We start from the raw sequence: 12,162 nt of genomic DNA, 5'->3' as shown, positions 1-12,162 counted from the left end.
TTGGCAATAAAGTGTTTCTTGAAGCCTTGGTGAAGCCCGATTTGGGATACAAAACCAATTCAACATCAAGAGTTTCACTGAAGAAGAGGCAGTAAACCAGTTTAATGGAAATTGAAGGTGTGAGAGCAGGTGTGAGAGCAGGAAAAGTTAGACCTGGGTCTAAGTGTCAAGATTCTGATATAACAGTTTAGATCTCAGCTTCTCTATATACTAGATATGTGATTTTAGGCAATCACTCTAAAATCTTAACCACTCTGAAATTTATTTTCCTCATTGCTAATGGAAGTTTAATAAGCTAATGGAATATAAAGGACTTAGAATCATGTTTGAATTAAAGTTGATATTATTATTACTGCCCCAGATCTGCCACTGTATTTTTATGTGACTCTATATATGTTATTATACATTAATTGACTTTGTAGGGCCTTTGTTTCCTTCTCTATAAAATTAAGGAATTTGTCAGGTAAGTTTTAAGGCTCATTTTACTTTTTAAACTTTATTTTTTCAATTGGTAGAATAATGATTGGTTTGTTCTCATTCTGCTATGATTGTAAGTCTAACGAATCTTAAATCTTCAGGCCATAGCTGCAACAGTTCAATATCAGTTCTATACCAGACAGGTAATTGAAATGTGGCCTGGCAGACATTCACAACATCATCTCTCTTGGCCTGTTAGTCAGTCAATGGAAAAGTGGTCCTATTCTCTAGATTTGGGAAAGCCTGACATAAATCATTAAGACAAGCAGAGTTGCAGGCAACTGACTGATTTTATGTATTATTTCCATAGTCAACTATAATAATGGCTTATTGTATATAAATGTCATTTAGTAACAAGTCCTTGAGGAAGGCACTGTTCTACCCACAGTGTATCTCTGGCTTACAGCTTAGTTTGATAGAACATTAAGGCAGAGCTCAGAAGTGAGTAAGAGCATGGCAAGCTTCACTGTGGTTGTATCCTAACGTGAAAATCTACTGATTTTTCATCTCCCTGGGACACTTAACCTAGTTTCTGATTTATCTTCTCATGCTGGGTAGAAAAAAGTTTTTAGGGTCTTTCAAATGATAAAACCCATAAAAATTCTGGGAGATATATGGAAAGGTGAATAGGAAACATAGTTGTGTGACCTTTGGAAAGTAGCTAAACTAACATGGGTTTGTTTCTCCATCCATAAAAATAAGGGGTGGATCCAGATGACCAGTTTCTGAGGCAGAACTTCTATCTCTAAAAAGCTCTTAAGCTCATGATTTTAAGCATTAAAATCATGGGTTAGTGTGTCAAAGATGGAGGTTTCTGTATCCCAAGTTCATTAATTCTGATTAGGTTAAACAAGAGTAAGACTTGAAAATATACATTTTAACATGTACTCAGGTGATTCTATTGCCAATACTTATGGCTTATGCTTTGGGAACCATTACAAAGTCTCCCCCATTTCAATAAGTTGATGATATATTGACATTGTTTGATTTATAACTTTTATGATTATGGATGAAACAACTATTAGTGATTCATGCTAAAATTACAATAATAATTACATTGATATACTTATTATTTAAAATGGATTGGATGACAAAAGACTTACAATTTACCTCTGCTTTCATAAAGTTCACGTATCCTAAGAATTGATAGGATACTATTTCCCTGAAAAGACAGGACTTCGGAAGGACTTTTCTGTAAAATAATATCATATTTTTCCTCTCTAAGAAGTCTCTCAGTGCAGTTCATATTTCTCCCAGGTAAATTGCTCATAAATCCACATCCAGGAAAAACTTGTGAAAACAGAAACACATTCCTGGAGGAATTTTTGTTTTTTTAAAAAATATATCTTAGAAGATTAATTGTTTTTGAAAATCATTTGATATAACCATATAGAGAAAACTATCTAGTTAACTTTGGGCATTATAGTATTCTCTTTTTTTTCAGTCTGTATACAATAGAGTAGTGGTTAAGGGTGGAGAAGTTGGACTCAGATAAATTTCGGTCAAATTTTTGCTCTACCACTTAGCAGCTGTTTATCATTGGAAAGTTATATGGTCTTTCTAAGCTTCAGTTTGTAAAAAGGGGGTAAAACTGTGCCTAACTCAGGGTTGTTTTGGAAGTTAAATGAGGTAATGTATCTGTATTGCTGCACAATGCCTTACATATGAGTGCTTAAAAATGATTAATTTTGTGTATTTTTATGGACAGGAAAGTAAACCTTATATATACTCTTTATATTTTATGTTTACATTTCTATATCTTTACAGAAGAAAATACTTTATATTTGCATAAACCTGTATTATGACCTGCAAATTGCTTTAGTATATAAAGTCTCACTTGATGTACACAATGAAATTATGACATAGGCAGGCCAGGTATTACTTCACTTGGGCTACTTACAATTCAGGATTAAAGTGTGTATTACATGTGCAAATGATAACACTAGGATGATAACTTGAGTTTTTTAATGCCTATTTCAAACATCCAGTTATTCAGAAAATATTTATTGAATATACACTCTATTCAAAGGTTTATGATAGAAGTTGGAGATGTGAACAGCCCTACCTTCAAGGAGCTAGCAATGAAGCTTTCCTCTGAAGGAAATGAGACTTCATATATGGGATTTAAGACTCAGGACTGCAATAATGACTATAATGATGATAATCATCATGATGCTGGCGCAATAACCACCCATTATGGGTCACCTAAATGTGCATTAGGAATTGTCACAGAATAGTGCTTTTTTTCCTTTTTTCTAATTTTACCTAGAAAGAGAGAGGGACATAAAGATTATGTAGTAAACAGTTATATACATATTACAGCTAGCAGTTTAAACAGAGCACTGTAGACTGGTTGAATCCAAATCCTGTGGTCTTAACTACTACTTTTTATTGCCTTTCAGGGCCACGCAAAAGCTTGCTGTAGCTGTAGCATTTTATCAACATGTCAGTCTTCATTCCTCCACTGTTGATAGACTGTCATAGTGAATCTGGATTTTCAAAATTACTTAATTTAACGTCACTTGTTCAGACTTTTCTGTGTGTGTTTCTGAACTAACTGGAGTGGTACCATGATGGTTCATCTTGGAAGTGGAAGGAATCACAAAAGCAGCTTTCACTTCTCTCTTTCAGAGCTACCTGGCCACTGCTAGGACCATATGGTGTCCCTGTGTGAAAGAGAAAAAAAGATGCCTTCTTTGCATGACCCACCTGAATCCCAACAGGGGTGGGACTAACTTGAAAACTTCCTAGTGCAGACCGATGTAGCACTCACCAACCTGAGTTTTGGATTGGGGAGCTGAACTCAGCTTGGATTTAAGTCCCTATTTACAGTCTTGGGCTGGCGCCTCGTTCAGGATACAACCTGTACAACTGTACCCTGCACCCCTTTGGGGCTGTAGCATTTAGCATCTCTGCCCCTCCATTTCCCCCTCAAGGTCTTATACTTGAAGTTATCTGACAAAGTTCTACAAACAAAAAACCACATAGAAAATAGTGTATTGGACATTATATATATATACACACACACATATATATATGTATGTTTAACTTAGATCCCTGTATGTGGACATCCACACATAGATGGCAACAATATACATGAAAACTGAAACTATCCTGGACATAATTTATCTTTGTCAACTGTTAATGGACATGGCCTTTATTTGAAAGCAATTTAATTAATGAGATTAGTGCCCCTGAAATTCTTCACTGATGAAATAAAGGAATCCATACACACTGATGTCTTACAAGGATGTTTCCCCCAGTTTAATATATTTTTCAAATACCAGTCATTGATCATTCACTCATCACAATTAAAAGAATAAATCCTAAAATTAGCTGTGAATTTCAAGAGAAACAAAACAAAAGCAAACATATTTGATGGTGATTTAGAGTTAAATCATATCGAGGTTTGTGTTCCAAGAGATTTGTTTGTCAAACAGGAAAAATAAAAAATACAACTTACTTTGATGCTGCTCAAAAGCCCGAGGCAGTTTCTACCCCATTTGTATTTCTGGATTTTTTTCAGCCCCATCTGTTTATTTTATATTGAGCAATCGTAGCAAAACAGAAAGCCAGCTTTTGAGGATCTAAAAGCAGGTGGGATTTGGAGATAATTTGAAAGGCATAATGACAAATACTCAGAATAGAGGATCTCATAGTGGCTGATACTATTGTTATTTGGCATTTTATATTTCCTTTAAGTTTGTGTATTTGTATGAGGGAAAATTTACTTGTAGCCCGAACATCTGAGATGTTTAGAAATCGTACGAATTGAGACACTTAATTAAAAAAAAATTTTTTTTTAACTGTGAGACATGATTTTGGGTTTTTAAAGACAAGGGGAGGGGGCTCAGCTTTCTCAGATTACTCTAATGAATTCCCAGATTATAACAAAACCCAGGAGATCTACTTTAAACTTTCTTCCTTAAATATCTACACATTTGATTCTGATGTAGTGCATCTTAAGAGATTAGATAGTACAGAATTTTATTTAAGTACTAACTTTATTCCAGAACAGGAAAAGTAGTAATATTTAGAATATCATGTATTTAAAAGGAGACATATTTTCCAAAAAAGAAGAAAAAAGATGGCAACATTACCTTGCCTTTCATTTGACCTTTTGTGTAATGGCAACATTTTGATATAAACTCATTCTTGCCAAAGAGTCTGAACAAATGTCTGTGGTTTTCCTGGAATTCTGCCAAAGAGCAGTGCAGTTTTTTATGACTTGCCTCAACACACAGGGACAATGGTGACTACCATGGAAAACTTACACACCCCTTTCATTATAGGTGAGCAGAGTGACTTCTGCTCATCCACAGGGTGAAGACTACCAGTGACAATGAGTCCAGTTTCTAATTAGGCACACATCATCATCTCCAGTTTCTATGTTCTGTGCTCATAGAGGGCTGTTCAGGCTGTTAGTTTGCTCTGGATGAGGGCTGGTATTGGGCATCCTGCTAATGGTTAGCACACAAAACACTTTCTGCTTTCCAAGGAAGGGTGTCTCCAAGGTGACCAGAAAGACATGCATAGATGGATACATAGCTGCATTTTTAACTCACTGACAAACTTTAGTCAGTCAGATAAGGTTAGACTACAATGCAGTAACAATGATTCCCAAATCTTAGTCACTTAATACAATCAGAGTTTTACATAAACTCTAATTTTAGTGCCTATGGGGGCAGCACTTCCATATCTTACAGCTCTGCCATCTGAAATGGATTGTAACGATACCACTAGAAAAAGAGGAACTCACTGTCCCAGCCCAGACATGAAACATGTATTTTCTGTCAGTATCCATTGGCAAAGCTACATCCATGTTTCCAGCATACAGGCAAGGAAGGCTGGAAATGTAGGGAGGTGTATGGAATAGTTGGGGGGCGCTAAATATTCTTTAACAACTACTCTGTAAAAATTTGGGGTCTTTGACTAAAACAGATAAAGATTTTTAAAAAAGAGAAAAAACTTTGGCTTTGCATCTCACCTGAGGTTAGGCTTGGAAGCTGTTTTCTTCTGGTGAAATCTTTAAAAATGTAAGGATAGATAGAATTTATTGAGCTTATTTCTCTACTTTGAGCAGAGCAATCAGTCATTAATTTACTTTAGCCATCTGATTCAAATGAATCTGTTAACTTATACTAATACCCACAGTTCCAATGGAATAGCATTAGGAGCTTAAGCTCTAGGGACAAACGGCTTAGCTTCAAAATGTCTCTTTACTTGTTAGCTGCTCCTTGGGCAAGCTGTATCATCTCTCTGAGACCAAGTTTCCACACCTGTGAAAAACAAGAAATGGTCCTAATAAGAGATCAGCTAAGTGGGCTAACATAAGAAGCAGTGCATAGTGCAGCATTTGATACATAGTCAATACTCCATAATGCATAGATATTTCAGATACAAACAGTTGAGACACTCATGTATTTGTTTTTATGGGGTTTCTTGGGATCTTGTGTCAGTTCATGAGTCATGACAAATAGCAATAGTTGTTGTGGGTAGACTTTTCATAAGTTTGTACTCTATGCATTTGTAGCCAGAGAGAGAGTACTGAAATAAATGAAGAATCATAGAGGGGGTCCACAAAGAAACTTGTTAAATCCCTGAAGATCCAAAGTTAAGAACTACATCTCAAAACCTCATCATATCCTCAAAACTGCTAACTCATGCTTGGCAACAAACTTTTCTTAATTGAGTTTTTAATGCATGAATGACTTAGGTAGTATCTTTAAAAATAATGTCTGTTATTGTGTTTGAGAGGCAGCCCACAAGATCTAAATTGATTAATTTTCTTGTGCTATAGCCACACTGAACCCTGAACCAAAATCCATGCCTCTTAATGCTGTAAACTTTCTCTACATGTTTTTACGTTAACCACCAAACCTCACAAAACGACTATTACATTTTTTTTGCCAAATAATTAGCTACTCTTTCCAAACAATATTTTCTAAAGTTGTTATATTTAATACTTTTTATTTCTTTTTATTTGACTTTCACCTTGGAAGCTTTCAATGGGAAAGAGTGTATCAACTCCAAACTACTAATTCCGATATAATCCCAATTGCATTAAAATGACTGAGATTTATTTGTGAATGGCTGAGATATTAGATTGGCAATAAGCTATAGAATTTGAGTACCTCCGTTTTGTGTATCTTGATTATATCTAATGAGATATTTTCTGGAACAAAGAAGCTTCGTGCATTGTGTTTACGATTCTACATCAAAACCACATTGTGTCGGCCAAAAGGATTCTTCTCATTAATTGGATGATTGCGAGTGTAGTAATCAGTGAAAAGGTTTAAAAAGGCGCCAGAAGTCAGTTTCTCTTGTGTCACTGGGGGCTAGAATTTGAGTTTCATTTATTCATTTATTTATGTGAGAAGAGTTGATACCAATTAAACAAAAACAAGTCCAAATGCTAAGAATAGACCCTGTAATGCAAAAATAAATTAGCATTTATATTCTTTAAAAACATTCACAAATGAGTGCATTCCACTCTAACTAATGGCACTTATATTAATATTTATGGGCTGTGGGATATCATTGTCCATTAAGTAGCTCTTTATTTTAGAGTATGCATAAGAAATGACACGGAAGAAACTTTCTCCAAACTGCAGAATAAGTTAACACAGTCTAGGTTTGAAAATAAATGGTGTAGAGGGTTAAAGTCTTAATTATATAAGAATTTCACATGATACATAAACAGCTGTTACATATTAGTCTAGAGGAACTCAGGAAGCAAGAAATCATTGGGGATCAAATAAAGGGCAAAATTTTCAACAAACAAAGTGTCAGAAGAGCCTGGTATGAAATTGAAGCAAAAAGCTGGCATCTGCCAAGGTAAGAATCTTGATTAAAGTTGCTCAAATTGTAAAGTTGTTACAGTCTGGAAAATCAGCTCCCAGCAGCAGACTGCTGAGGATGTTTAACAGGTGGACTGGTTGGATTCTGTAAAGCTCTTAACTATACTGAGGATAGAAAAAAAAGTTCAATATTTTAATGATGAATTAACTTCATATACCCTTTGGAGACTGCTCCCTAATGTGTCTTGAAAATAAAAATGTTTATCATGTCAAAGACTGATAGAAGCTACAGACTTGGGAAGCCTCCTGCAATTGGAATTCTTATTGGACTACCTAGCTATCATATAGAAGTTGTCATACAGAGGTCATGGACAAGATAGAGCAGGGGCCCTGGCATGGTGTGAGGGTTTGCTGTGACCAGAGACTGGCATGGGCAGTGAGTCAGAAAGGCAGAAAAATAAAGTTAAGGAATATGCAATTATAATTCAGAGAAGTCAGTACTAAACACTAGCAAAACAGTATCCTTGAAACCAAGCCTCTGTTTGATCCAACCAAATGTTTCAGATAGAAATGCATGAACCATCCTGAGCAACACTGAGGCAAGAGCAGATAAGTGATTGCACCTAAGTAGAAAAAGCAACTCGAGGTAGACCAGGTAGATCTTGATGATAGATTGAATGACATAGCACCCAGGGTTGTCTGTTGTCTCACCTGTGGAAGCCCAGAACTGTGGTTTTTTTCATTTCCATGGCCACCTCTCACTTTAATGTGATATATTTTTAATATTATTTCAGTTTCATTTTCTGTGACGTGAATTGAGACTGTCAGGTTTTATTCAAGACTTTAATTCCAGAAGAGAAATATGATCAAACTTACTGTACTTCCTTTAGTCTGTTCACTACTTTCTTGTCTCACTAGGCTGCATTGATACTGGGAAAATGAGGGCTTTATAGCCAATTGTTGTGAGTTTGAAACTTGACATCACCTTCCTTTCTCAATGTTAGTAAGAAATTTGAATGCTCAGAGAAGTTTAACTTCCCTGAGTTCCAAATCCCTCTTACCTGAAATGTGAACAAAAGATGTATCCCCAGCATTAAGAGTTACATGATAATGGCTGGACATGTTGGCTCATGCCTGTAATCCCAGGACTTTGGGAGGCCAAGGCAGGTGGATCACCTGAGGTCAGGAGTTCGAGACCAGCCTGGCCAGCATGGCGAAACCCTGTTTCTATTAAAAACACACACACCAAATTAGGCCAGGCATATTGGCTCACCCCTGTAATGCCAGCACTTCTGGAGGCTGAGCCCGGTGGATCACCTGCAGTCAAGAGTTTGAGACCAGCCTGGCCAACATGGTGAAACCCCATCTCTATTAAAAATACAAAAATTAGCCAGGGGTGGTAGTGTGTAGTGGTACACACCTGTAGTCCCAACTACTCGGGATGCTGAGGCATGAGAATCGCTTGAACCTGGGAGGTGGAGGTTGCAGTGAGCCAAGATGGTGTCACTGCACTCCAACCTGGGCAACAAAGCAAAAGTGTGTCTCCAAAAAGAAAACAAAAATAGCGTTATATGACAATGTATGAAAAGTACCATTCAATGGAAGATACAACATATGAACAGCTTAATTATAATTATTGTTTCCATCTTCTGAATCCTCTCTTAATTACTGCAAAAAAGAGAATACAGCATCATACCCACAGAACTAACAGTTGGGAGGAACTGATAGTGACCTCCTTGTTTAGATTGAACATGTACTCTCCAGATTGCCAGTCACTATGCAATTTTGTTTATTCATTTACATTGTGTCTTAGTACATTTATGTTGCTATAAAGGAATATCCGAGGCTAGGTGATTTATAAAGAAAAGAGGTTTATTTGGCTCATGGTTCTGCACACTGTACAAGAAGCATGGTGCCAGTTTCTGCTTCAGGAAGCTTCCACCCATGGCAGAAGGCAAAGGGGAGACGGCATGTAGAGATCACATGGCCAGAGAAGAAACAAAAGAGAGGGAAAGAAGATGCCAGGCCCTTTTTAAATGATCAGTTCTTGTGGGGATTAATAGAGTGAGAATTTACCATCACTGTGAAGACAGTACCAAGTCATTTATAAGGAATCCATCCCCATGACCCAAATGCCTCCCATTAGGCCCCTGCTCCAGCACTGGGAATTAAATTTCAACATGACACTTGGCAGGGCCAAGCAAACTATATCCAAACCGTAGCACATTACCTGCCTGTTTTTTATAGGCAAATGAATGGGTCTCTCTTATGTAAAGTCACATATAAGTGTTTGTCGGGACCTCAGATTTTACAAAATTCACATGTATAAAAATGAAGTGACCTGGCAAAATTCCTTGAACATAGCATTTGACAAATGAATGATCCTTGTATTTTTATTTATTTTTTGAGACAGGGTCTCACTCTGTTACCCACGCTGGAGTGCAGTGGCATGATCATGGCTCACTGCAGCCTCAACCTCCCAGGCTCAAGTGATCCTCTCACATCAGCCTCCCTAGTAGCTAGGACTACAGGCATGCAACTGGAGAGGCATTAACCACACCCAGCTAATTTAAAAAATTTTGTTGTTGTAGAGATGGGGTCTCACTACGTTGCCCAGGCTAGTCTCAAACTCCTGGACTCAAGTGATCCTCCAACCTCAGCCTCCAAATGTGTTGAGATCATAGGCATGAGCCACCATGCCCAGCCCTAGTATCTTTGTGCTAAAGCCTCAATACCTAACAATCATTTTCCACCCATTTTCATTCTGATATTAAATCATTTTTCCTATGTTGACATTTTCACGTAGAATTTGGAGTAGGACGAAACTTTAAGACTTTCCATGACATACCAGTTACTTGTCAAATGATAAAACTGAGTCCTATAAAAGGAAAGATATTAGTGTGATAACATGGTGGCAGAACCAGGAACGAAACCTGGGCCACTTTATTTACTGTTTAAAGCTTTTCCCACTTCATTTCTAGTTTTATCCTGAATGAGTTTACGCATAAAGCACTTAGTACTGTGCTTGGCACAGAGTCAATATTCAATGAAAATTAGGTATCAGAATTATTTTTATCTCTTTCCTTTATTCATACTGTTTTCTGTGCCTACACTATTCTATTCTTTTTAATTAATCATGGACTGACCTGCACTTCAAACTTGGTACTCATTTATTGTTGCCACATATGCAATACTGGCTCTTTCTCCTATGAAATCCAACAGGGCTTACTTTCCCTATCACTGGCTAACAATCTATTGCCTGGTGGTGTTACTGAGTTTCTTTTTATATTTCCTCCCCCCTGAAAAATCCATTCCATCTGGAGATAGGGGGATCTTTACATTGTGCATATACTGCAGTGTGATCAATATTTTACTGGTGGATTGAGAGACATGGACACATGCTCTTCGAGATTTCTAAGTGACACATCCGTAAAACTGGTGCCAACTTGGTACACCCATATCCTGTGTCATCTATAGTTGAGAACACCAGAGCACCACAGCAATCTTATGACAAACAAAAATTTAAGTTAGCTGGATAGAAAATACTTTTATCTTTTCTAGAACGACTAAGCTTGAAATTTATAAGTACAGTGCCTATGCAATCCCTTAATGAAGAGAATATGAATACTTTGCTTCAGTCATAGCATTTCAGAAACTAGATGATCCATTACAGTGACAAATAAACGCACACTGGCTACACATCTGTCGATGATTAGAAAATGGGTCATATTGCTAATGTGAGAAGGTGAGTGTGAGAACCAGAAGTAGAAATTGTTAAGGAATAATTTATAAACAAGTGCTTACTTATTCAGCAGTGCATGCCTAAAGTGGTTTCTCTTATTTTTACCTCAATGATGAGAGCTCTCCCCAAAATGGACTTGCCACATTTAGGGTAAAGACATACACTTTGATTAAACTGCATGCAAATCCGTTAATCATGAATAATAATGCATCCTTGAGATGCAACCATAGTTTTGCAACACAGAGTTCTTTTTCTTTGTGCTTTAACAATTCTAATCTGCAGCAAATGTGAATTTTAATACTTTTAATACAGCAGGTATGTGTGTCATAATGGGGCATATAATGTGATACCATCAAAATGGAACCAATGGTTGTCAAGAACGTTAGAGCTCAAAAAGGCCTTGGTCTGAGTAGAAACGAATAGGACTGTGTTATAAGAACTTCAACACTCAAAAAAAAAAACAAACAAACAAAAAAAAACCCACAAATCATTTTAGAAGTTAGCTCAATGTGAAACTGTTTCTGATTTCTTTCCTCCTCCTTCTGTTCTTGGCTTCCATTTGACTTATGAATCTGAGCAAGATCAAGGTAACTTTGGATTAATGGAAAATGTGGCAGCAGATTGCAGAGTGCTTTCCTGAGTGTTAAGACTTGCAGTGTGTTTTAAGTAGAAAGCAAGATCAAGCTCCTAAGTGTAACTGATAAACTTATACAGTAAATCAGTGAGTAAGAGTGAATGATACACCAGGTAAATCTTGAGAATAAGTCACATCTCTGACATGAACAAAATTACTTTAAGTCTTATAGCATACTTCAAATCTTTCTGATATTAGTTACCCAAGAGATTGTGAACCAAGTGTCATTTTTAAAGTACAGTAGCTGCTAGATTTTTCCCTCTCATTTAATCTTATATAATATTCCTTATTGGATTTCCCCAAATGCTGTTTTAATCACAGTAGAATACTGGCAGAAGGATACCATAAAGTTTACATTATCTTTTGAAAAGTATATAAGTTGCTTCCTATGTAAAATAAACATTGATACACTCATTACACACCTGTGTCTGTTAAGTGAATCTAAAATTAGTGTTGAGACAGAAGGATTAATGCTAAGACTGGGAAGTCTTTACAAATATTCAACCCTC

The sequence above is a fragment of the Macaca nemestrina genome, chromosome 2 (assembly GCF_043159975.1).
Source record: "Macaca nemestrina isolate mMacNem1 chromosome 2, mMacNem.hap1, whole genome shotgun sequence".
Classification (NCBI taxonomy): Eukaryota; Metazoa; Chordata; class Mammalia; order Primates; family Cercopithecidae; genus Macaca; species Macaca nemestrina.
The sequence above is the reverse complement of the archived record's forward strand: the minus strand, read 5'-3'. Positions refer to the sequence as shown.